Here is an 11,547-nt window from a genome sequence, read left to right on the forward strand (position 1 = left end):
ATTGGACATCATTTGAGATTTTTCTTATAGTGCTCAAGCTTCACACATTTAAAAATAATTCATTACCAACTCATCATTTCATAATCAACATTTGTTCTTCATGGCCCTAATTAGTTCTACACATTCCCCTCTCCATACATCTTTTTGTGCAACTTTTCCACCACACATATATTTTCTTTTGAAATAGATACCAAATTCTATGTTGATATCTGAAAAGAACTTTCAATTGCAAAATATGCTGATGCAAAATAACTAGAATGTGATTCATGTTAGATTTTGGTATATATTTGTGAGCTAATGACATGCACTCTTAATTGAAAAAATATTAAATCCCCACAAGCCAAATAGAGAACACCAATATGTGTGAGTCTCAAGAGACACCATTGAAAGATATTATCATAAAATGGAATATTATAGCCAAATTCTTGCAAGTATCCCATGACTGAAATAGAGAGGAAACTAGTACAATAAAATCCATAATTTAAATTAAACATTTTGGCTAAATCTGTGATTCACATTAGACATAGATCTATCTATTTGAAATCCCCACAAAAATTAATAGTAAGAGATGAATCAAAGAAATGATCAAATTAATCTAAATCATTTTTCTTCTAATTGAAGAGAAAATAAAAACCTACAAACATAGGGAAAATGAACAAAGATTCTCCATTAAATAAAATGATTTTGAACATACTAGAAGGGATATTGCTCACCCTAAACTGCCAATGTCAATGCCAGAAGAATGAGCTCATAGCTGTGGATAATGGAGGTGGTTGGAAGCCATAAAATGTTTCAAAGAAACATTCTCTAGTTTTTATTGCATCATCCAAGTAGAGGTAATAATTTATTTTGATGGCATATCAAATGATTTGTGTGCAATTTGCAAGAGAATCTCCAAAGAAGTACAATTCTGTAATCTTTGGATGACACAAATCCAATGGGCTACAATTTTGTGGCAGCAATGAATTACATAATCACATTCACAATCTAGTCATCTCATGCTCCATTTGACAATTTGCATGCAATATGTTGTTCACTACTATCACTAAGTAATAAATTAGAGGAATTCATCAATCAAAGGGGGCAAAACTTTGGATGACTTCCTTTGGGTCCTTGGATGATCTTTGGGATATATTCATATATGTATTTGAAATATTGATTTGAGAATATGTACAATCCATCTAAAACCATAGTGGAAAACTAATTGCACAACATAGATAGCTACACTTTAAAAAGTGTCTTCTAGCTAATGGTAGGTAGCAAGCTGCAATTGAAATAATTTTATAATCTAGATGGTGCTAATCTAAAAATCCTTCATGCTAAAAGCATCCTAATTTGGGTAGGAGGTATTTAAGGACTACACCTTACTAGCCCAAAAAGAATGAAAAAGAAAACTTTGACTATTTTGAAAAGAGCATTCCTAACTTACATAGAAAAAAGTACTATTTCTACTTTCTTCTTATTTCCAAAACACAAAAACATAACCAGCATCCTCACTACTCTATTACATTGTATTCTCCAACTAATAATAGGCATCAAACTACAATTGAAACAATTCCCTTGTCCATTGACATGATCTTGTAGGCTATGGTTTAGTTTAATGTTAAATTGTAATTTGACACACTAATCATCAAAATCACTAAGGTTCAGACCTAGATGCATGACATTATGAAACATTTAATAACAATATGTAGTCTAGGATTCAGTCAGAAAACATAATCTGGATGACTTGATTTCAGACCTTAGATGATCATAAGCAATTTAGTGTCCTCTTCAAACAATTCATAAGACTAATTTGTCAATTTAAAGGGGGAAAGAATTCTTCAAATGATCCAACTCCCTAAACTTGTATTACATCTTTCAAATACATGCATCTATGTACAAAAAGAAAAGAATAAAATGAGGATACATATCTATCAATCTAAGATGGCAATGGGATAACATATTATAATGCATCACAATGGAGCTTAATGTTAGAGTTTGACGAATAACTATGCCTAATATTTTAATTATGAGGATCAATCAATTATCATAAGAACATTTTGGAAAAACAAATTAGAAAGAATAAAAACAAGCATACCTTTCGAGAGCTTATTTTACAAATTATAGGTTTCTCTTTGGAGATTCTCTTGTAGATTTCAATGGAACTCTTATTTTGCAATTTTTAATATGTGAATGCAGAGGGAGTAGTGGGTTATAGATTGAGTTCAATAGTCAAGGGTGTGGGGGGTAGATTTGGCTATGTTGGCGCAGTTCTTTTCTACCCCTACTATTCTTTTCCCTAGGCCTACATGCAAGGAGCCCAAGCGTATAGAGCCAACTCTGTACAAAGCTACCAAAATGAGAATAGCCCACCTAACATGAATGAATCCCAATTTTTCTGCTACTCACACTCATACCCACAAATGAATGAATTTTTTTTAATTTTACCTACGCATGAATGAATGAAAGATTTTCTTTTTTTCTAACATTGATTTGGTCAAAATTCAACTTGGTAAAACATAGGTTGGTCAAAATTTTGACCAAATCGAGCATTAAATTTTTATTTTCGACCAATGTAGGAATGAAATTTTAAAAAAAAGAAGGAATCATAGCTTTGGTCAAAAATTTTGGTAGAAAAACAAGTGCAAATGTACTAGTGTGTGATAGGTATATCTTTGCTGCTCCTTATACTGTTGTAGCCTTTGTAATTCGCTCTTCTACTCTTCTCTGATTATATTTGATTACATTGCATTCCTTTGATGACTTGGGTATGATATAATACATTACATATATACCAATCCAATTACACAATTAAAAAGTTAGCCACAATACCAATTTACACAAATATTACAAAGTCTGCTCAAATGTAGACACTTAAGTTCTGAAGACTGACTCAATGAGGTTCTGATACTTGGCATCCACTGTCAATTCTTGACATCATCATGCACTTGGTAGAAATAGAATTTTGGTCCATACTAATCACTTCAAAGTAGTCTTGAACTTAGTCTATACTAGTGGCTTGATGAATACAATGAAACTCAGCATATAAACTGAGTCACTTGATTCACACTACCTGACTTGGTCAATGCTTCCACTATGAGCTTGGTATAAACTAAATCACTTGATTAACACTAAGTGGATCGATCAACACTAGATTCACATCACATCAACTACAAATTTTGTAAGCACTACAAAACTTAGTTTGTGTTGGTAAACTTGACATACATTGAGATGCTCGATTTGCATTTTTGATATTCACAATAGTTGTAACTGCTCAGCACATACTAAAATTTATCCAAAGGACTCAGTAGTAACTATAGAACTTGGTGACAACTGAAATGCTTGGTTAACATTATTAACTATACAATAAGCTCGGTAGATACTTACAATTTGAATAAGTGTATGTCACTAATAAAAAACTTGACTGATATGTCATCAATCTCTCCCTTTGGCATTAGTCACAATAACACTTATCAGTCAAAACTGAATTCAAAAAGTTCCTAAATACCTTTATCCATCACCTTGTGATTCTAACTAGGCAGAGTATACTATTTTTGAGATTTTTCAAAATTGATTTTGTAAGATATATTTCTATATAGTATACTAATATACACTTGTTGTACATTCTTCTTTCCTTACTCGCATCTTTCTCCCTCATTATCTTTACAATTTTTTGACATTTTTCTCCCCCATAATGTTTTACAATACATTTTCTCCCCCTTTATACATCATCTTTCTCCCCCTTTTGACATTAATGCCAAATATTTATTCTATATTTTTACATAGTAATGCCTAAATGAGACAAGAAGTCTAAATGTACCTTGAGAATAATCACCAAGATCTTGTCCCAGTTGTCCTGCAAGACCTTACATGTGTGCAATGCAATCTACACTTCTGTTGAAAACTCAATCATATGGTCTATAATAGTGAAATTATTGTCATGGATGAGGGTTTTTGAATGTGCAATATGCTTTTGCAGTGTAGTGATGTTAGGGAGAATCATATTCTAGATATCTACCAATGTAGATCTGATTTTGGCTTCTTCTCTAATCAATTTTGCCTGCATATCTATCAAAAATCTAATCTTCTTGAAATGGGAAGATCTTGAACTTGAGTCAAGCTGTAACTAGTGAGAACTTACCTTGAGATCTTCATCAATCTTAGAAAATTTTTCCTTTATTTAATTTTTTTCATCTATGTTAACCTCATATCCAAGAGGTTTTACCCATGCAATTCTAGGCCTAACTGCTTGAATGTATACCTTGTCACTATCTACCATAAAACAAACATCATCCTTATAATCATCAACTAACTTCTTTGGAATCTTGAACCTATTGTTTATCTTTTCCTTAAATGCATCAAAGTAGTTTTCCATGATACTGGCATAGTTTTCTCCCATTTTGGCAATGTACTCATTGATTTGATAAAGTACAGGTACATCTTTTCTATTGTACCTTTTGATGGGAAAAACTTTTGAACATAGAAGAACAAACATGTCAAGAGGGAACCAAACTTACATGGATTTTTCTTTGAAGTCCTAATGCTCTCCATGTTCTTATTGAACTAATTCAAAAACAACTCGGCAAGGTCAAGAGATAGGTTATTCTTGAGTACCTTGTATGCCAAGTCTACTACCTCACATGATACACTGTTTAATCTACTTGAACTCTAGATCTTGTGGGAAATGATATGAATGCTGAATTTTAATTCCATATCAGTTATGTCGCTTATCTTCATACCTTTTTTTCCATTTAGCTAGGGTTTTCTTCTGTAGTTCAACCCGAACTAGGGTTTTGGTCGTCAACATTGGGAGACCGTTGATCCTATGGATCATCTTCTTAGTAATTAGAATTGGTTTCTCTAACCATAATTGACATTATGCATATGACTAAGGATAAACCTTATCCATTTTACTTGGAAGTCTTGTGGCATGTGGGGAATATGTGTTAAACCTTTTTCCTCGAGATGTTGATGCTTGGGTTTCAACACACCATCAACACATAGCTCCTTAGGACATTCATCCATTTCTAGTGTACCTATATCTTGTATAGCACATTTGAAATATGAACAGATATCATTAATCAATAGTACCTTAGGAGGGATTTGATATTATGTTCCACTCGGATCTGGGTTTCTATAATGGTATTTGTAAGCTTAAAGTCTAGTGCTTTCCATTCAACTCCATGAACCAACATATCTAAACCTCATTTTGCTTTGTTGTTACTAGATGCCATCTTTTCTTGGTAGCATTTGAGAAAATTCAAAAACTTTTAGTAAAAATTTTCTCAAATCACTTTAATGCTCTTGAAGATCACTCTACGTAATAGCTCTTGAAAATACAAGGTGAAAATTACTTTTATTTCGTTCTTTTTATCAAATTTTTCCATAAATGCTTGGTATGAATGTTAGATCAAATTGATAGACTATCATCCACTTCCTACTCGGTGAAGTCTTTGTGGCTTGGTAACCATATGAGATTTAGTTACTCCCAACCTTGCTCAGTAAGATAGTAACCCAAACTTTCTTGGTAATATCTTTTATTAGTTGCTCGGTGATCCCTTTTTCACCTTGAATGCTGATTTGGATCATTTTCAACCTGTCAACTAGAATTTTTATAGATATCTTCATTAGTAGCCTAGTTCCAGTTCTTCTTTGAGAGATCAAGTAGAAATGGTGGAGTCACCCAATTCTTGAGTGACTTGTTCATCATTGTTTGGACTTTCATTCTTGGTAGACTTTGGAACCCATTGCTATCTCATCTATTTTCTAATGTTATCATACTTTGCCTTCTTTTCATCTTCAATTCTTTCAGTATTCATAAAGTTCTTAGCAAGATGACCAAGTTCTATACAAATGAAACATCTTTTAGTAGAATCTCTTTTCCTCATTTGATGCTTTACACAATTCATTCCAATGTGTCCAAATTCTCCACAGTAATGACATATGCACTAGGTGTTGTAGCCCCAACCAAATATAGCTCTTACAATTTGTTCTGCTAGATTCAATATCTTTGTTTTGCATTCTAATGACTTGTGTCCATGTTTCTTACATTTGTGAAATTTTCCTTCAAATCTTGGTTTCTCTTTGAATTTATTAGCCTTATGACCATGCTAATTACAATTGTAGCATTTTCCATTGAATTTTTCTTTCCCATTGGTATAACATTTATTTGATGTATGACCTATCTTACAATAGTGATTGCAAGTAGGTCTTTGATTCTTTTGAGCTCCTTGCTTGGAAGATTCACCTTCTTCTGTATATCCAAGTCCTACTTTTCCATTTTGTCTAAAGATATTTTTCTCAGTCAACTGATTCTTATCTACTTGGGATTTCATCATTGTTTCATTGGTTTGCTTTTTAGAATTTAGATCATTCTACAATTTTTCATTTTCTGACCTCAGATTCATGATTTCTTCATTTGAATTGGTGAGCTAATTAATAAAGTTGATCTTGTTGGCCTAATTTTTCACCATTCAAAATTTTTGCATATTATAGTAAAAATTTAGCTACTTATTTGAAATTAGGGTTGTGTTTCAAGATTTGTTTTCCATAAATCAAAAACCCTTAATTCTATGTTACCCTAATATTGTTTGTGCTCCATGTTTCCAAGGGTAGGGTTTTCATTTGTTTGAATTCAAATATGTGCGAGAAGTTTTAGTCTTTCTAAAATATTTTATTTCAAATTTTCCACATATATCTTTTAAAAAATCTTTTCCTAACCATTTTTCCCCAATCACCTCTATCCTAACCATGGTTATTTTATTTAGTGTTTTGCAAAGCATCTTAACTATGATGGTTTGTTTATGGCTAACCGTTGATCTCTCCAAGATCAATGGTGGGTGCATACCTACAAGATAGATCTGCTCAACTTTTTAAGAATGTGGACAAGCACCTTTGTGCCATGTAGCAGTTGGTGATGTTGGGTTATAATTGCACTGCAAAGACTAAGACTTATTAGTACCTTGTCAAAAAAAATTCAAAGCTATCAGTATGGTCAGAGCATAGGCAACTTTCCAAAAATATCATTGGTCAAATCATACCTTGGGTTCACTCTTTGGCATCACATCTATATGTCATTGATCTTTGGAAGATCAATGGTGAGTGCTTTACTACTTGACAAAGTTGATCAAAGTTTAGATAATGTGGGCAAGCACTATTTTGACACTTGCCCCAAAATGACGACAAGTGAAGTATTACGAGAAGACCTTAATGTGTTTTCTATCCACCATAGATATAAAGAGAGATTAATAGGTGGTGTTTCCCCACTTGATCAAGATGCAAGAGATTTAAATAATGCAGGAAAGTGTTGTGTAGAGATTTAAATAATGCAGGAAAGAATTGTGTGGACACATGTTCACATTAATGTTAGTGCCACACTTTGTGAAATAAACCATCACCGCTAACAGTTGTTTTCTTTCTATACCATAGGTTTCATAATTTTGTTAGTCATTTGTTCTAAAATGATCTTTGATAACAAAAATTTCTCTACCATTGATCTTCAATTGATTAATGGATAGTGCTTGCCCGCATTATGGAGATGCAAGATAGCTAAATAAAGTGAGTAAGCACCTATTTGATGTGTGGAAAAGTTTGATGTTATGGACCCACTTCTTGAAAGGTAGTAAGAAAGTTTCTTGTGTAGCGGTTGTCAGAATGTACTGTTATATGTGGAAATTTTCTATTGGCTAGAGAAGCTAACTGAGTTGTTGCAATAATACAAAGTTATGTGATTGTAAACCTTACCAAGATCAAGGAATGGCACTTACCTACATTACCAAGATGCAAGAGATTTAAATAATGTAGGGAAGTGCTAACTTGATGCATGGAAAAGTGGGACCAAGTGCAACCAAGGTTTGCTAATGTGTGACAGGCTGGAAGAGTTGTTGCACCAATTGGATTATCTTTTTGTCACATGTTGCCATAAAGTATTTTATTGTCCTGACTGTTTATCTGAGGGAAGATCAATGACTGATGCTTGCATGCATTTTCAAGATGTAACAAATTTAAATAATGTGAGGGAGTTCCTATTTAATACATGGCTAGGTTTTTAAAGCCATAAAGTAGTTTTTCTTTTGAAATAGGGTCATCCAATGTGCTCAAATCGATGGATAAGATTCAAATTTGAATGCAACATGGAAATAACAGCTAATGGAAGTTAATTTTTCTCAGAGCTCATTTGTGTGATCTCAATGCATGCATATAATTCACAAATCCACCATAATTGAATCAAAAAAGTGTAAAAGGTTATCAGAGTGTAAAGAATTTTTTGAGCTAGGGCACAAAAATTTTACCTGGTGTTCAGTGAATTACAATGATTTTCAATAGAGAAAGAGGCACAATTCAGCAGGTAAGTACTTTGCAACCTCTAAAAATCAAGGATTTGGTATTGTGTAAAGCTTAGGGTTTCCAAAATGGCTCCACAAAAGGAATTCTCTGGACATTCTGATTATCTCAAGAGATCTATCCATGATTATTTTCTTGAGAAATTTCCCCCATCTATGCATGAAATAACAATTGGTAGAGATTTCATTCCTAAGAACCCAAGTTGATAGTTGCAAAGGGTTTTTATGATAAGGTAAATAATTTGAGAGATGCCATATTTCCATGGGAGGGTTAGAATTGTTCAAAAAATGGTTTTCTAAAAGAAAATTAGATACCCCTTTAAGTAATGTCTGGGAGTTTGACATTAGAAACTTAGTAGTCCTAGGGTTTTCTTTGATAGTTATCTATTGGTTGACCTAGCCAAGAAATATGATCACATTACTATATTTGTGAGGAACTATGCTAGAGAAAATCTTTTCAAGGTTTCTCCTGACTTAATTAGGGAGGGTTTTAACCTCAACCCTAACTATACTATGCATGAAATCATTGACATGGATGACCTTCAAGCAAGGTATGATTCACAGAGGATGCACCTAAGGATGGGGCCTTTGCAAAAACATTTTACAAGAATTGGTACATTACCCTTGGTTACATTGAACACCCCAGAGCCATTAATGAGGAAATACTTTAATCCTAGGGCTCAAGCTTTATATTTTTCCCTCTGCCAAATCTTTGGGATGGATGAAGGGGAACACATCCTAGGCTTTATTGTCCTTATCATGCCTCAAACATTATATTTTGGAATCAGCAGTATTTTGGATTTTGCCTCTCTCCTAGCAGAAGAAATTCATAATGGATTGGTAGGAATATCAAAAGGGGAGATAAACAAACCTTTTTGCTGGTACTCCCTGCTCATGCATGTATGCCTTTTTAAGGGAGTTACCTTTTTCTCTAAAGGTATGGAATTGGAATTGACAAGAGATGGTGAGAAGAATCCAATCCAATTGTGGAGTGTTGATATGACATAAGAGGCTAGGAATGCCAGTTTTGTAAGATTTAATAGGTATTTTGCATCCAAGCTTAGATTGCTATTGAGAGGGGATAGCCCTAGAATCCCACAATCACTATTAGAATTGGTCAGACCCATGGACCATACAAAAGGACTTTTGGTTAGTCACAATTGGGGGGATATAATCCCATATAATGTTTCTACAATCATCAAAATATATGGTTTTTTGGGGAAGCCCCATGTTCTACCTTTCCATGTGCCATTGAAGATAGGGATAGTAGAATTATTGTGGCAAATTGAAACTATTGAGGAAAGAGATATGATTGGTAAGGGTAAGGGAACTTTCTTCCCAATTGTTACTATAGCACATGATTTTGTTTTTGTAAGAAAAGGTTGGAGACATCTCAATTTATTTTTGAACAAGTATAATATGGCAGAGTCTCATGCAAGATATATTGATCCAGAAGGATATTTTTATCTTCTGAGAGAAAGAAAATAAGCTATCCATATGACACAAGAGGTATATTTTCCTAAAGATATTATTAGAAACATTTTCTCCTTACAAGATCAGGAGGCAAGGAAAGAAAAATGGGCAATATTGAGTAAAACTTTGGAGTTCATTAATGCTTTTGATTCTGGCTATGATCCTTTGAAAGACAAACAATATTGGGGAGCCAAAATGCATGTATTGATGAATAATTTTGCTACAATAATGCAAGCTATGAATGAGAAGAAGGATACATATGTCAAAGCCTATCTTGATAGAGTAGCAAAGATGAAGAGAAAAATAAAAAGCAGGATGATAGTTGCTCCAGGTCAGTATACATTGCAAAAGAGGGCAGGGTATATAGTAGTATAGAACATACAATAGGCTCACCCTCATAGAAGACCAAGGCCAAAGAGCCCACCTATAGTGAGTGCCCCAAAGAGGTAGAAATTGGAACAAGGATCCTCTTCTTGCATAGAAGAGTACTCCCCAAGTCAAATCCCAATCAAAATAGATGATGAAGCATCCTTAAGGGAGCAACTTAGAAAAATTGGTGGAGAAGGTGATGTAATTGTTACCACTACAGACATGGAAAAAGGAGTGCCTCAAGAGCCTCTTGTACCCTCCTTAGACTATACAATCATTGATTATCAAGGTAAGGAGAGAGAGACCAAATTATAGCTCAAGCTTCATAGAAATTTATTGATGATGAAGATTTTGTTAAATCTAGGGCATTTGCACAATTTTTGTGGAGAAAGAATATAGGAAATTTTGAGAAGATATGTGAGAAAATAAAAGCAGAACAACCTAGCAAACTAGACTCTATTATTAAGGAAGAGGTAAAATCCAAATTTTTTAGTGATATTGTCTAGTTTTCACCTAAGACCAAGAGGCAGATAGTTAAGGAATCAGGGGTCCTAGTGTTGCCAGAGTGGGGCATAGCTAATGCTATGATTTTTGACTCAATCAGAAAAGAGAAAAATGTGTAGTATAAAATAGAGTAAGAAATTTTGCAGGCACATAAGGGAATAAAATTTAGTGATCACCACCAAGCCCTAGTAATTTGGTCAATTAAGAAGAGAGATAAAACAAGAATACAAGAAATTGCTAGTGCAGAACATACTGGTGCTCTTACAGTATATAGAACTAGTGAAGTAAGTAGCCAACAAATTTTTGGAATAGCTTAAGAAATGATAAAATTTGGGTATGTGGTGTCTGGGAAAGAATGGGGATAGGTTTGTAGAGCTTAATGCTAAATTTGAAGAATTCCTAAAGGCCTATGAGGACAAGGGAAAGAAAATACAATTATTAGAGGAAAAGGTCTCTCAAATGGACAAGCTACTTGGGAAGAGAAAGGTGGGGGAATCTAGCAGGCCAAGAATTGTATATCCTTGACCACTAATTGAACCATTCAAGTCCACTCCCATTATTGAGATCCCAAACACTCCACAGAGTCCTAAATTCTACATTGCAAAAGAATTTGAAGAAGAGAGAAATAAATTGTATGCAATTATTGTAGAATTAAATAATCAGTATGAAGAAAAGCTGAGGCAAATAATTTTGTTCCTAGTAGATAGAATTGAAAGGCCAACATTTTATGATCAGTTGGCAAGAGTTGCATTTATTTGGGATGAAATAAAAAGGGATGAAGATAATTTGAAACCCATTGTACAAAAGTGGGGTGAAAGAAATAAAGATATCACTACTATGTGCATATTCGTCATCCAATTGCCCTATCATCAAATAG

The sequence above is a fragment of the Cupressus sempervirens genome, chromosome 2 (genome assembly GCF_028749045.1).
Source record: "Cupressus sempervirens isolate cs-2001-9-10 chromosome 2, ASM2874904v1, whole genome shotgun sequence".
Taxonomy (NCBI): Eukaryota; Viridiplantae; Streptophyta; class Pinopsida; order Cupressales; family Cupressaceae; genus Cupressus; species Cupressus sempervirens.